This window comes from Belonocnema kinseyi, chromosome 7, assembly GCF_010883055.1.
Source record: "Belonocnema kinseyi isolate 2016_QV_RU_SX_M_011 chromosome 7, B_treatae_v1, whole genome shotgun sequence".
NCBI lineage: Eukaryota > Metazoa > Arthropoda > Insecta > Hymenoptera > Cynipidae > Belonocnema > Belonocnema kinseyi.
Window position 1 is genome coordinate 105352779 of NC_046663.1, and position 16303 is coordinate 105369081.

General features: G+C 36.9%; 1 protein-coding gene across 2 annotated transcripts in view; it reads left to right on the forward strand.

Annotated features, from left to right (window-relative positions):
- The first annotated feature begins 1414 nt into the window (after positions 1 to 1414).
- LOC117176895 (rhamnogalacturonate lyase-like) overlaps positions 1415 to 16303 on the forward strand; it is a 34128-nt gene continuing 19239 nt past the window's right edge. The window contains exon 1 of one of the 2 annotated variants that reach the window (XM_033367267.1): positions 1415 to 1525. The gene's annotated coding sequence lies outside the window, so the exon portion shown is untranslated. Of the gene's footprint in view, positions 1526 to 7646; positions 7850 to 16303 lie in introns of those variants that run through there. The other variant, XM_033367266.1, reaches the window with a different exon arrangement.

Genomic DNA, 16303 nt, shown 5'->3' on the forward strand with positions numbered 1-16303 from the left:
GAATCATTTATCTTCAGAAAAATACTGTTCATTTTTAAGAAAGTGCTTTTTACTTAATATTTTTTCATAATAACTTTAAAAATTTTTAACTTCTTCAAACATACTGGTTAACATTACTGAATAGTTTTTTCCGATGACTTCATGCAATTTTGGATCAATGTGACTAATACAAAAAAATGGCATACTTGAAAACTGTTCCGCGGTATGCTGCCGCATAACGCCCGAGTGCGAGCGCGAGGACTCCCTCTACAACCGGCTCTGTAACTCAATGAATTTCAATTTGTCCATTTTCTTATTAGATATTTTTCATAGTAAAAAAGTCAAGCTTTCTTTTGAGACTATTTAAAAAAAAATCGTAGAGGCCTAAATTGCGAAAAAAGTTAAATAATCAATTGATTTATTGAAAAAGTTGTTTAAACAATTTTTTTGTTATAAATAATAAAATAGGATGAAAGCGTGTAAAAAGCACTTTCCAAAACCCTCATAAAAATTTTTAATCGCGTGATTAGAAAGGAAGTTACAGGCGTTTGAATCCACCCCTGCAGGCATTGGGGTTGAAAATTCAACCCCCCCTCACTTGGGGAGGGTTGGTAATCCTGGTTTATAAGTTTGTGGATTAACTACTGTTGGGTAGGCGAACATATTCCCAGAATTTAGAGACAATCGAAAAACATGACTTTTTGAGTTGGGGCAGTTGAGGAATAATGCCCCATAAGTATTATAAAAACTTGCGCCAAATATAAGCTTGATCGGTCGAATAGTTTTTTTACTAATCGTGTACACTGATTGTCAATTGGAAAAAAAAGTTTCGAGATAATAGCGTTCAAAATTTGTGCTAAGGAAAAACGTATCTCCCTAGTTTTTCCGTCGACTTTTTTTTTAAGCATCTCTGGCAGTTGGCTTCACGTTCGGTTCGCGCCAATGCAGCGAGTATGGATCTATCAAAAAATATTTATTTGTAATGCAAGGACTCTGAGTGGCATTTTTTTGGAAGAGTACTACGATTCACAGGAGGCAAAGTGCCACATTGAAGCCGAATGTCACACACTATTTTTTAGCACACCCAGTGGGACCGGGGCGAAATTTGGGCGGGGGGGGGGCAAAGTCTCTTTCTATCATATATGGTAGATATAGGTACATTCAGATAGAGGGGAGTCATTGTTTGCCCCCTACGAAAATTGGGGGCTGTCCTCATGCCCCCCTCCCCTGTTCCGGCGCTACTGATCACACCAGTCGATTAAAAGTGCAAATAGGTTCTATAAAGTCTTAATATGCATTATTTTTTATCTCACGAGTTAGCGCAAGTGTACGTATACATGCCAATGTTAGGGTCACTGCACTCGTCGTACAGATATCATCAGCCATCAGCTTATCAGATCACAGGCTTAGTTACTTTATAGTACGAAGTACCCTAAGTGAAAATGTTACGGTCTAGCCTAAGGAGTGTTATTTTAGATATCATTCACAGTACCTAAAATCGCACTGACCAAGTTTCGATATTCATCCAGTACCTAAAATTATCAAGGTAATACCATAATGCAAAAATAAATATAATTAAAAATAACATCTAATACCTGTGGAAATAGATGTATACGACAGAATTTATCTGCAATTTTGCACCTGTGCGGAACTTTATTAATGCGAGTATTAATTGCGAATTGTATCCAGCCCTATATAAAAACACGCACACAATAAGATTGAAGTGAATTGAAAAATTTATGATGATAAGATAGTTCTGATTGACATACATTAAGTAGATAGAAATCGCGTGTTTTTGTGAATCAATTGAAAACATTAATCATACTTAAATTGCGTGATACATTGATTATATAAGTGAAATCAAAATAGGAAAAATTTAGCAATAATACTCATTACTAATTAAAATATTGACTTTTATCTAGAAATTAAGAAAAATCTCTTCATGAAGATGTTTTGCATTATTTAATTCACATCATGATACTCTAGAAAAATTTGCATAGCTTCTACGAAAGATTAATTTTATAACGACGTCAATCATAAAATCGCCATGGTATCCTATAGGTAAGAGGATATAATTTTAAGTATCTGAATAATCGGTATCCTACTTAAGAAAACTTTAAAAAATTATTGTTTTCAAAAATTATAAATCAGAAACAGAGAATGAAATTTAAAAAAATTGGTCAAAAGAGAATTTCAGTCAGTTATTATTATGGATATAGTTGAGATTTTAGATTAATCTTCACCCCATCACAGTCCGTTAACTTTTATGCATCAAATTTATAAAAACTTTATCTGCAGATGCCCAATTGCATTATAGAATGATTAATGATAATTGATCAGATTTCTCATTGTTTCGAATTTTTAAAATAGTATATTATAAATTGTAAGTCGATTATTTGACTCATTGCATGTAGGGTGTTTTCAGACTCATAAAATGAATTATATAATTTCTGCTTTCATTAGTCTTTTGGTTATTTGTACCAGTATTTTTGGTAAGTCAAAACCATACTGGTTAATATTAGATCTCTTTAATGCTTGTAAAATTACAAAAACTTTCGAAATTTAATGCTTTTTTTAGAAACTAAAAACGTCATGCTGTTTAAAATTCCACAGCATTTCGTTTAAATAAAATAGTCCATTCAAATAAAAATTGTCAATTTCTTCAATTTCCTCCAAGTACAAAAGTTTATAAAGTTCAAATTTTAATTATATTCATATTCGAAAATCTATACAATTATATAATTCAAAAGACTATCAATTTCTGTATAGAAATAACATGATAGGGTCTAATTGTACAGAAATTTCGGTACAAATAGCCTCTTTTCCTGTTCTCGCTATTTATATTAAGAAAATCCAGATCTTTTTACAGATATTTCTATAAGCGCATCTACGATGTTCTAAGTACATGAATTAATTAATAATTTTTATCTTCATTTAAGTCAGAAACATTCTTAATTTTGGCAATGTTATTTGTCCCAAATTTACCATTTTTGACGTTTAGGCAGCTTTCTGGTTTATATTTTTTCAATTCCCTGAGTTCCTAATATTCCATTAATATTCCAATTTTAACGTAAAATCCGAATTTCAACAATTTAAAAGTTTTCTCCTCTTCTGAATTTGAAAACTCGAAGGTGCACGATTGCCGGCCGGAAAACTTCGGCGATTCTATTAATACCTGGATCCGCTTTGAAATAAAATCAATAAACTTAGATTTTAATGTTTCCAGGTTTTAATGCTTCGATGTTGAGGTTATGTTTTTCAGGTGTACAATATTAATAATAATAATAATAATAATAATAATATTATAGAAGTAAAAATTTGTCATAAGGACAACCGCAGGATTTCGCTGGGAGCGGGTGCTAATCTGAAAAATTGTGACCCAAGGAATACCGCCTTCTGCATTTTTCCCGCAAGTGTTTTAGCATATTGTTGACACGCAGGGATGCTTTTTAGGCCATTAGCGAGGAAAAGCTTGGCACCTCCAAGAGCGCCGATGATGAGGACGATTAGTTTAACAGAATATTCCGGGTACAATCGTTGAAACGTTTTTATAAGGTCTCGATACCTCTCTGTCTTTTTATTCTCCTTGGCTATGATGTTTTTGTCAGCTGGTGAACAACAGAAATAATTGTCGAGAATATAAAGTTCCAGTATATGCGGCACTTCCCATCCTCGACAATTGTATCAATATCCCTAGAAGCATTTAGAGGAGCGATATGCCGTAAGAGTGACAGAGATGGTTATAAAGCACTCTTAGTGCCGCATTGTGTCTTTGAATGTAGGTCATTCCCGCGTGAGTTGGACAACTAGATAGTATGTGAGCTAAATGCTCGGGGTGTGCATGGCACGTCCTGCAGCTATCATCAGCAATGTCTTGGATCAAAATTAGGCGACGGTATGTGAAGGTGGAAATGACACCATCTTGGCATGCCAAAATGAAACCCTCCGTACCAGACTTCAATCCGGGCGATTTAAGGAAAGCAACCATTAGCTCACAAGACATTGACTGATCCTTCATATTTCTGTGGAAGATACCGTATATCCTCTTATCGAGGAGCTGTTCACGAAAGTTTTTCTCTTGTGCTTTCTTAATCCGGGCTTTCAGGAGTGAGTACTCGAGATAGATAAGATTTGATGCATCTTGCTCACCCCTAATACTGAAGTTAAGTCCGAGTGTTTCAGCAGCCTCTTCCGCTGCTTTGTACAGAAACGCTCCTTTGCCCACTTCTTCGTGATTCCTGACCATTTTAAGAAGAGGGTCTCTTCCATTTGCAACTCTATGTGCTCTACCCAGAATAATCCTGTTGTGAAGACGTTTGAGACTCAATATTCCGCGACCACCTTGACGGCGTGAGATGTACAGTCGCGGAACGGAAGACTTAAGATGCATGCTTTTGTTCATGTGCATAACCTTTCTTTTCCTGATATCAAGGGATCTGAGCTCGTTCTTCGTTCATGGAACTACTCCAAATGAATAGAGTACTGCCGAGACGGCAAGTATGTTTGTTGCAGATACTCTGCTCCTCGCCGACAGTTCGGAAGACCAAATCTGCCGGATGAGACGTTTGTATCTGCTTCGGAGAGTATCCTTTATAGATGTCATATCCTGAATACGGCTCTGTGATGCACCCAGGTATGTATAAGTCTCTCCAGCGTAAAGGTGTCGTATAGCGCTTCTATCAACGAGCTCAGGATCTTCAGGGATGCCATTAAGTTTTCCTCGCTTCAAATAAACCTTAGCGCATTTCCTAAGCCAAATTCCATTCCATTTTCCTTAGTATATCGTTCGACAAACCCTAAATCTAGATGTAGTTGCTCTTTGTTCTTAGCACAGATCTTAAGATCGTCTATGTAAAATACATGAGTGACCTTGTACTTTCGATTTGCAGGTTTTCCGCACAAGTACCCGTCGGAATGGCGAAGTGCTAGAGATAGTGGCAATAATGTAAGGCAAAAGAGGAGTGGGTTCATGGGGTCGCCCTGAAAGACACCTCTCTGAAAAGTGACCTTGTTAGTTGTAACACAATTTCTTCAAGATGAGATAGTAAATATGGTTTTCCAAAGCGGCATCAATCTCTCTATGCACCTAAAGATTTGCGGATGAACCTTTAATATTTCCAAAAGACAGATGATAAATCTATGGGAGGTCGAATCGAAAGCTTTCCGATAATCATTAGGGCCATCGATTGGTCACCCTGGTAGAATGCTGCATCTTTGTAGACACATCTATCGATGAGCAGGTTCTCACGACATCCCTCTACGTCTTTCTTTGACCCCCGTTGTTCATACATTTCTTGTCACACAGGTTCAATTGCCCGAACAATCCTATCATTTAGGATAGCTGTGAATATCTTATACAGTGTGTTCAGACAAGTGATTAGCCTGTAATTCTTGAGGTCAGCTAAGTTGCCTATTTTCGGTAGAAGTATTGTGCACCCTTCCACCAACCACTCCGGAATCGGCTCTTCCGACTTTAAGTATGAAGTTAAAATACGGGCCAAATGCTGAAGAGTTGAAGGAAACTTCTTCCACCAGAAGGTTTTGATACAATCTGGTCCCGGTGCGGAATAGTTCTTCATCCCTCTTAATACTTTTTTCACCCACCTCACCCTCCGCTGTAAACTTCTCTTAACGTCAGATAGTATCGGTATTGTCTCAAAAACATGCTACCTGATAGTCAGCAGCTTTGACTTGTTAAGTGTGTGATAACGGGTCCGTGGTTCGCGCGCGTACTATCGAACCTTGGCCGTAAAATTCCTGCCAGATGTAATGTAGTTCGCATCGGCCAAATCTCTCGCTGCATTATACACACAATAATTGATAGCCCACAGGTCGGATTCTCCGGAAAAATGTCCACGAAGCTCGTCATCCACTTTAGCCAGATCTTTAGGCTTGAGAGAAACCTTGGTGTTGATGTTTTTCCGCGTCATAAAGCATCGCTCTTCCTCTATTGGATGCCTGCCCGCGGTTGGTCATAGTGTCGCCTTTTTTTCTCTATTGCCGGCTTGTTCTAGCTGTGGTAGATTAGGCGTTCCGCTTACATAGCCCCTTTTTCGGAGTAGTTCAGCATGGTTGCGCAGATGTTGCTGCGAAAAGTGCGATGAATCCGGGTATTTCTCGCACCACAGAGCATGCAGCCGTGCCATGTAACCCCATTCAGGGGCCACACTCGTATCGTAGCACTCTAGCAAGTCGTGATTCAGTCGCTCCGTCCACCTAAAGGTCGCGAGATCCAGTTGATCCATCGCATTGAATCCATTTTCATTGGCTCCCCCAGCTCTAGAGTGGTCGGCATTGTTCGCCGACACATTGTCGAGAGCCCTGCGCGTTCTGTTGTTTTGAACCGCACTTACTACAACTATGTTTGTTGTTGTCATTGTTGTTCTCACGAGAAGCTAGGGAAAGGGGTTCGTCCATACTTGTAGAGCCTTGCATGCAAGGATAAGGCTGCGTACTCTGAGAGGTCGCCCAGTATCCCATAGTCACCATCTGCCGCTCGGACGCATGCGCAGAAACGTCTGCACGCTGACACTTGTTATATTTTTTAGAAAATTATAAAAACTACAATAATTTCGTTATTTTTAATAATTGAACGATAAAAGTAGACTACCAAATATCATCAAATGAGTTTGGAGCAAAGAAAATTCAAAATAGTTAAATTTTTGGGTGCCGGTCATTTTTTTCAAAGTTCCATATCATTTTCAATTTTGACCACCAAACGTCAAAGGTGGACTACCAAACACCACCAATCCACCACTAAACGATTCCCGCAAGAAATTTTTAAAAATATTAAAAGGTGAAGTGCTAGCATGAAGTTAGCACCTCAAATTTGAAAACTCGATAACTTTTTCAATTTTTACCACCAAACGTCAAAAGTGGGCTACTAAAAGCCACCAAATGACCACCAAACGATTCGATATGATAAAACTAGTTTTTTTCATAGTTGCTGTACAAACTTCACGTCGATAATAGATCTCTCTCTTTGTCAATTTAGGCTTTCCTACCACGATTAAGTCCGGAATAATTGGTTATCAACCAATGAAATATAAAATTTTCCCTCGTCCTCACCACGAGGTTAATATTAGGAAGTCCGGAACAAGAATGTCGTAGCGCGCTTAATTTAATGGCAGGCTCGTTTGGTAGTCCCTCGCTGTTGCGCCAATCAAAACGCAGCACCGCTTGGCTCTACGTTATCTCCCAATCGTTCACTCCATTATCCTCGGCGACTGCCATCTTGCAGAGAGGGGGAAGAGGACAGTTTTTGCGGCAAAATGTAGAGAAGGTATCGTTAATAATATAATTTGGTGGGTTTGAGTGGAACCCTTTTTCACAACGGTTGGTACCACTCGAAACCCACCGAATGCTAGACGGTAGCGCCCTCTGCCATTTCCGGGGATCCCAGTATGTTGATTTCTGAAAGGTTGCCATTTTATTTGTGGTTCCCTTTCCCTTTGTAATTTGAGTGGTTCCGCAGTTCAGCTTGGCGATTTGCACGCGAAGTTTATGGGCCAGAAAGAGACAACCGATATTCACTAGCAACCCGTCTCTATCTACTTCCCGGTGCTCTTCTTTTCCCTCTGGTTTGGTCCGTCTATGGGATACAGTAGGACAGACTGCTTACGCCATTCTTCGTTCTCTTTCCATCCTGCGGATGAGATCGCCTCGTGAATAACAATTTTTAATTTTTTTGGTGGTTAGATCATCAAGGCCCCAACTGACAGTTTCTATCGTTTGAAGTCATCGGATTCCGACGTTAAATGTTTACATAAAAAAAGGCAAAAGAAAAGAATCACCCGCAAGTGAAGCGAAGGAGATGAATTGTACCGGCAAAGTGAGGGAGATTATGTCACCTCACATTAAAAAGTGACAGGTAAAATTTACCCCGTCACAAAATATATATGCAATATTAGAATATTAATACCCTGATTAATATTTTGTTGTATATCATATTGTGTTCATTATATTGTATATTTTATATTGTGTATATTATCGTACATAATGAAAATAAATTATATGATTGAGTATGTGATATTATAATTATATATAGAATAGAATAGAACTTATTGTCTTCATTGTATAATTTTACAAGTTTTTACAATATTCTGTTGCCCTCTTAAATTTTCAAATAAAACGAAGCTACATATTTTCTCTCTTAGAATTTTCACCTGAACAGATAATAATTAAATCATTACATATTTCTTTGTCTATATTACAGTTCCTCTTGTCCTTAGTCTATATTACTACTCTATATCACTATTTTCTTCGATATTATAATGATATAAATATTAATATTAATTAGCTGTAAATGATTATGCTGGAGTTTTGAAGCGTTTGATGTTGGATTTATCTATTAAACGAAAAAATTTAAATAGCCTCCGGACTTTGGAAATTATAACATTTGTTTATGAGAGTCATTTGCAATTAAACAATTACAAACTATAGCTTCCTAGAATTTGGTTATATTAAACTTTTTTTCAGGACTACTTGGGACTTCGATTTTTAAGATTTAATATTGCTAGCTATTTTAAAAAGTGTTAATACAAAATTTTGTACTTTTTAGTACTTATAATTTGCAATTGTTTTATTTCAAATGATTCTCATAAATAAATTTTCTACTTTTAAAAAGCTATCTGAATTTTTTCGGTTTAATAGATAAATTAAACTTCAAACGCTTAAAACTCCAGCACAATCATTAACAGCTAATTAATATTAATTTCAATATTAATATCTGTTCATATAATATTATTATAATTATAATATCATATATAGTTAATTATACGTTATATTAATTCTATTATAATGTAATGAAGTATAATTATAAAATATATCTGGTGTAATAGTATTAATCACGGATAATTGTTTTCATTGGATGGAAATTCTTTAGCTTGAATTATATGTTGTCTTTTAAAGGAAGTAAGATGACATGTATGTAACTGATTTCACGGAAAAATTTTGTTGACAATGTTATGAATATTTGAATTTTAAAAACTGATAAAATGATAACGTGAATTATCAAAAAATTATCCCAGTTTTTCTTTATTATGTGATATTGTTTAAAATAAAAAGGAAAAGGTGCATTTTTGTATTATAAATCTGTCTGTGTTACCTATCTATAAATATTCATATCAATAGTTCAAAAGAAAAACACTTGAAAGAAATTGGTGGATGATTTTGTGACAACACACCTTATCGTTTTCTTAAATTCAAATACTCATAATTATTGTGGCTTGTGGAAAGACCTGCTGTATAATATACCACATGGCCAGGTCTAGTCATCGACCAATACCTACACTCTGCACGGAACCGTACAGAAGCAGACCCGTTTTTTCAAGTCTTCGAGCGGCCACGAGCGGCCAGCCAATGGACACCCTTGAACCTCTTTTCTTGTACACTATTTCCTCAAGAAACTTTAGCATAGCTCATTAAGGTCCAAATTATGTGAACCCACTTTACAGGTAAACTGACACTTTTTCAGGAACAGCTGAAGTTGACTTTTAAAATCTAGGCTTCTATTAGCGTAAGTTTCTTCACATTTGTTGCTCTAACAAGAACAAAAGAATTTTCACTGAGATACGAGAAACGTCATTTAACAGGTAGAAAGATTTCGAATCAACATTGCTAAATGCAAACTCAGAGCGATTTTTTTTCACTCAGATAGAGCTACTTTTCCTCAAGTGTCTAGACTGTTTGCCTCGATATTAGTCATCAACTTTGTGCTCTTATCGCTGGTCTTCTGCGAATGCTGTCGGAAGCATCAAAGATGTTGCGGCACTCGAGCTTGAGTGTCGCATGAGTCATCATCTGACTATGCTCGTCGCTTTCAGTCGGCCTGCCTGACGATTTTCGCGCCCTTGCGAAGTCGGGGAAACTGTAGAAGACCGCTCTTTTCTTAGTTCTTAATTCTGTTCAAACACATGAATCAAAAATCATTAATACCGTATGGAATGTCTTTCATTCATTATTCATGCTGAAGCTTCTTAATTAGTGCTTGTCATGCGAACCCATAAATAAATTTTTTTAAATTGCTATCTACAGTATGTACTATATACATAAGCATCACGCAGTTCGCGACGCTGCATGATTTTGGTGCTTGCTTTTTGTGGTCGCGTGTCCCTGCTTGGCCATACGACTTAACGTTCATGGATACCTTTTCCTTTTTCCGCTCTGCTGTCTCGTCTCAGGACCTGCATCAGGACAGTCGTCGCTGCCGTCGCTCTCCTCGCTGCTTACTTTTGTCTCATATCGCACTAGCTTTTCTCCAGCAAAAACATTACTGTAAGGCTTTTGACTCCTTTGGCAGCCCTTCATGTATCCCACCAGATATCGGTCATTGTCCAAGACATGTTTGACCTCATATGGGCCTTTGACTTTTCGCATTAACTTTTTGCTTTTTCTATCCTTACAAGCAGCTTCGTTCTCAATCCCCACTGCACTCCACGCTTGAAAACCTGTAGTGCTGCCCTTCTCAAATTGTACCTTGCTTTAATTTTACTTTGAGTTACTTTGATCACCTCGCTAGCTTTCTTTCGTATCATCTCGCGATCGGCATCGTGTGACGACTCGCCTACGTCATTAAGCAGCGCAACCTCGATGTTATCGCGCGGCCTGTATCCCAGCAACAACTCGGATGGACTTTTGCCTGTACTTTTGTTTACAGTATTATTGAGAGCCCACATAATTGTGTACACCTGGCGGTCCCATCTTTCTTTGTCGGAAGTGTTCGCCGATAGAGCATCAAGTAAGTTAGCACGAGGTGTAGCAACTGCTGTCTGCACATGCTTAATATTTAACTGCGTGCAGAACTCTTTGAAATTCTTGCTCGTAAACGCGCTACTCCTGTCGCTAATCAATCGTTGTAAATATCCAAAAATTCCCGCAATTTCGTCTAAAAATCGTAAACCCGGCACAGTTTTCGTGCTAGCGACGGCTTTGGAACAAAAAAATTTTGTGTCTTTCTTTGGTCTTTCTTTGTGGAAATTAAATCTTTTTATGGAAAATTTATATTTTTTGGTTAAAAATTACATTTTTCGGTTGAAATATCAACTGTAAAAATTTTTTGGTTGCAAGGTCGTTTTGGTGTAAATGCAACTATATTGTTAAAAATTAAAATCATTATTTTTTGCATGGAAATTTTGATTATTCACTTAAAGTTGAACTACTTAGTAAAAAAATTAATTTTTTCTTATTAAGGATTCATAATTCTAGTTAAAAATTCAGCTTTTTTGTAGATACTACTCTCTTTGACTTTAAAATTAAATAATTTTGTTGAAAGTTTATGTACTTTGTTGGAAATTGAGCTTGTTTGCTAGAAATGTAATCTTTTTAGTTGAAAATGTATCATTTTTGGTTATAAATGCAATTGTTTGGTTGAAATATCAACTGTAAATCTTCTGGGGTTTAAAAGTCGATTATTAACAAAATATATCACTTTTCAATCCAAAAGTTTACTTTTTAACAAAATAAATTAATTTCCTATCAAATAATAGGTGTTTTAACTAATACAATGTACGAGATAAAGTTTCTACCAAAAATGGAATACTTCAATTTCCAGATAAAAACGATTGATTTTTAATGAATCCTACAAGGTCCGGCACTCGAAGTGTAACCAATTAAAAAGGCTATAAATTCAGTTTGGAAAGTTACTTTTATTACATTCAAAGTACAAAATGTATGAAAATAATACAAAATTCAGAATCAATTCACTTTTGTTCGATATCACCACCTTTTGCCTTAACTATAGTCTTGAGACCGTCCAAAAACGAATCGCAAGATGCCCGAATGTGACTGGCAGGTATTTTGGCCCACTCGCGGACAATGGATTTCTTCAGCGTCTCGAGACTGGTGTATCTTTTAGTTCGGACTTTGCTCTTCAAAATGGTCTAAAGAGAAGAACCCATTGTATTCGCGTCTGGCGAATTCGAGAGCCATTGTGTGGACGTTTAAAGTTCGGAACGTTGTTTTTGATCCATTATTGGTTCATTCGAGCTTTGTGAGACGGTGCCGAGTCCTGTTGAAAGGTCCATGATCTGCCACCGAAATGTTTGTCCGGCCACGGCTTCAAAGCAACCTCTAGAATACTTTCCCGATAATATTTGGCATTTACCTTCACGCCAGGCTCGATAAAAACGATTGGAGAGTCCCCATCTGCGGTTACAGCGGCCCAAACCATTATCTGTTGTGGATTCTGCCTCCTGATGGCCAATCGATGACTCAAATTCTCGTATGAACGGTCGGTCAAGTAAACCCTATCGTTTTGAGAGATTACGAATTGATCAATTGGAAAAATTTTCTTGTTAGAAAACACAATGTTTGGAAATTGACCGCTTTCGGCCAAGCAAAGCAACTCCTTCGCTCTCTCAAGTTTAACTTGTTGCTGCTTCGGTGTAAGATCATGCGCCTTTTGGATCTTGTAAGGCTTGACCTTGAGATCATTTTTCAGTATGCAGCGGATTCTACGGTCGGATATTTTCAGTTCTTTTGCTATTTGATTGGCACTTCGTCCGGGATTTCGCTCAAGTCGCTTCTTCACTTTTTAAACCATCTCATGTGACGCTGCAGTCTTTTGATGACCACCTCCATGACGTTTTGAGTTGCTACCACTATTATTGTAACGAGTTATGGTGCGATAAACAAAAACTTTATTCACTTTAAGGTGATTGAGCTCACGAACAATCGCTGGTTGTGATTTTCCAGCTAAATATAAAGCAATCAAACTATAACGTTTAAAATCCATCACTGATTTTTTTTCGCGTTCACTTATAGCAAAATGCTTTTGTGCACATCTAAACAATACTCCTAACTGTCATTTAGCAAACTTTCACACAGCTGATGCTCATGCGTCAGTTGTGCGAGGGGTCTGAAGTTGATTACAGTTCGAGTGCCGGACCCTGTTGAATAGTTACATTTTCAGATGAAGAAAAATAATTTTTAACAGAAAAAATGAATTTTCAATAAAGTTCTTAAATTTTAAACCAATAAGATGAATTGTCGACCGAGAAAATTAATGATGTACAAAAAAAGACAAATTTTAAACAAAATACATGAATTTTCAAGGAAATTATTTAATTTTAAAGTCAAAAATACGAATTGAACCAAAAATGATAATATATTAATTTTTTTTAGTAAGTAGTTCAACTTTAAGTGAATGATGGAATTTTCCACCCAAAAATTATGATTTTAATTTTTAACAATATAGTTGCATTTACAACAAAACGCCTTTGCAACCAAAAAATATTTACAGTCGACATTTCAACAGAAAAATGTAATTTTGAACCAAAAAGAATAAATTTTCCAAAAAACAATTTAATTTCTACAAAGATAGACGAATTTTTAACAGAATACATGATTTTTCAACTAAAAATGGTATAGATTAATTTTCAGTTTCAAAAATGTATTTTCAACCAAAGAGATGTACTTTCCAATAAAAAATAAATAAATTTTAACAAAGTAGTTGAACTTTTGATAGGAGGACTTTATTACAAAATAGTTACATTTTCAACAAAATAATTAATTTTTTAATCAAATAATTGAGTTTTTATCCAAAGGACATGAATTCCAAAATCGCCAATTTCTTTAATTTCTTTCAAATGCGGATCAAGATATAAGTAAGACAATTATAATATTACATAATTATAATATTATCATTAATTATGTATATATATATATTTATAAATAATAGTATTAATATTTATATCATTTATATTTTATACTTGAAATAACGTTGCCTCAAAATATACGCATATAAAGAGGCGCGCGAAGTATTCAAATCATGAGAATCGCCAGCGTCAAAATCTGAAAATATTAAAATCTTAATCTCTTCATTTTATTTCAAAGCAGATAGAGATATAAATAGAACCGCCGAAGTGTTCTGGCCGGCAATCGTGCACCTACGAGTTTTCAAATTCAGAAGAGGAGAAAAGGAGGCGCGCGCAACCCAGGCATGTAGATTGTCTCCTAATATATTCACACGCACATAGACCTGTGATAGTATTGGACCACGTATTGTTTCAGATCTGGGATCACTGTTCCAAGGTAAACATATGCACGCAGCGGCCGGCCATTCACGAACACTTCAAAGAATCGTGAATCCTTACTCGGAGTCCCTGATCCGATTGTCAAGACCTCTCTTTCCTTGTTTGCGATTTTGCTGCTCCTTTACATTTGTTGCGTCAGATTTACCATTTTCAGATGCGTTATATTTTTTCTCTAAGTATGGGCTGCCTCGAAAAAGCCCTTTTCCGTGAAATTGTTTTTGCTTATTTCTCTTGGCATCTATCACTTCACCCGTGCTTTCATCGCAACTCAGCAGAAATGATCTAATCGCGACCATTGTATTGATTTTTGCGGCTCGAATTGCAGCCTTAATAGAGGCATCCTTTATGCCATAAGCGATGCACTGCTCTAATTTTTTCTCGTCGCATCCATACGGTGTTAAGAGAGACATTTTGTCAAAATAGTATTTTATCATTCCTTCATCTGGTTTCTTCTCTCTTTGTAACATTCTCGTCAATCGAACCAAAAACTCGACTTGATCTGCTAAGTCGGTGCGAAGTTCCTTTTTCCATTCATCCCATGATTTTGTTACAGATGACAACGATTCGTACCATGTTTTCGCAAACCCGCGTAGTTTGTTCGTTGCAAAAACCGCAGTTGCCGCTTCACTCCATTGATGCGCAGTTTTTAATTTCGGGTCCTCTGGATTGAATTCTGGGATGAGATTGTTTGCGTCATACATGGCTTTCCTATTTCCGTCACGCTGCTGAGTCTCGCCCGACATGCTTTTCACGGTATCACGCATGTATTTTGCAAACTCAACAGCATACTTTGATGGACTCCACAGTGTGCCCACTCCCATGTATTTAGAGGGGGTACTTATAGATTGTGGCAAAATGCAAGATCAGCGCCACCTAGGGGACGTAGCAAGAACTATTGTCTAGAGCAACGACCCCCCCCCCCTTCCCTTGTCACCTTAATGTGTAGGTTATGTTGACTTCTTTTTCTGAAATAAATGCATGAATAATAATAACCAATAAAACACACCAAAAATTGAACAAAATAAAATCTATCATCGATCACATGCAATCAAATGTTTAAGTCCGTTGCAATTGATTTATCATAGAACGATTCCAAAGGCTTTAACATTTGATTGTCGTTCTATTATAGAACGATTCCAAATGACTTTAAAATTTGATTGCATTTGATCGATGATCGATTTGATTTGTTTCCATTTTTAGTTTGTGTTATCGGTGAAAATCCACTGTCAACCCAAGTTCATCACGCAAAAAAAAATATAATTCTTGCAGCTACAGTGAACTTGAGCAGACATGAGCAGACGATAGAACTTCTATTGTCTGCTAAATTTCATTTTAAATTCTGAATTCAAACGAGCGCCATCTGGAGGACGTAGCAATTACAATAATTCTTTATCCACTTTTCCTATAGGAGGGAGCACACCGTGATGGACTCGCAGATCGGTCTCGACTTCATCTCCGATGAACCACAGTTTTTGATCAATCGCGATGTCTGCGGCAACGTGACTTTTTCGGAGTGCGCGAACGCTCTCGTGACCTTCCACGACTGCGTCGCTTATACTTGGAGCGCTTTCTATGATGACGACTTCGCGTCTGGATCTTTTAGCTTTGTATTGAACTTCGTCTCGCTCTGACTGCTTTCTATAACGAGACCGAGTCATTTTGTTACCTTGATTACTTGCAGCACACGTTGAAGATTCACTGCACAAGTCACTGTCACACACGAATCGTCCGCGTCGCGCGCGACAGGTACTTAAAATGCCAATAGCACGTGCGTGAATCCCACTTCTGATGTAAGCTAATGTCCACGTTCAACCGAAGGGAGGACAGTCATAAAAATGAAAGCAGGCGGGCATATCAAAATTCAGCGATTTATTTAAAAAAGTAGGTGCGTATGCGCGACTCGTTTTGACTAGAGTCCTGACTTCTCTCCTTTGTCGACGACCGTAGGAGACTAGTCATGGGCCTTGTGCTCTTATCGCTGCTCTTCTGCGAATGCTGTCAGAAGCATCAAAGATGTTGCGGCACCCAAAATCGAGTGTCGCAAGAAGGCGATACCCCATGAGTCATCATCTGACTATGCTCGTCGCTTTCAGTATAAAGTATACAATATAATGAACACAATATAATATACAACAAATTATTAATCACGGTATTAATATTCAGATATTGCATATATATTTTTATTTTTAAATTGCGCGAAATATTCAAATATCATTAAAATCGCCAATTTCTTTAATTTCTTTTAAATGCGGATCAAGATATAAATAAGACTATTATAATATAACATAATT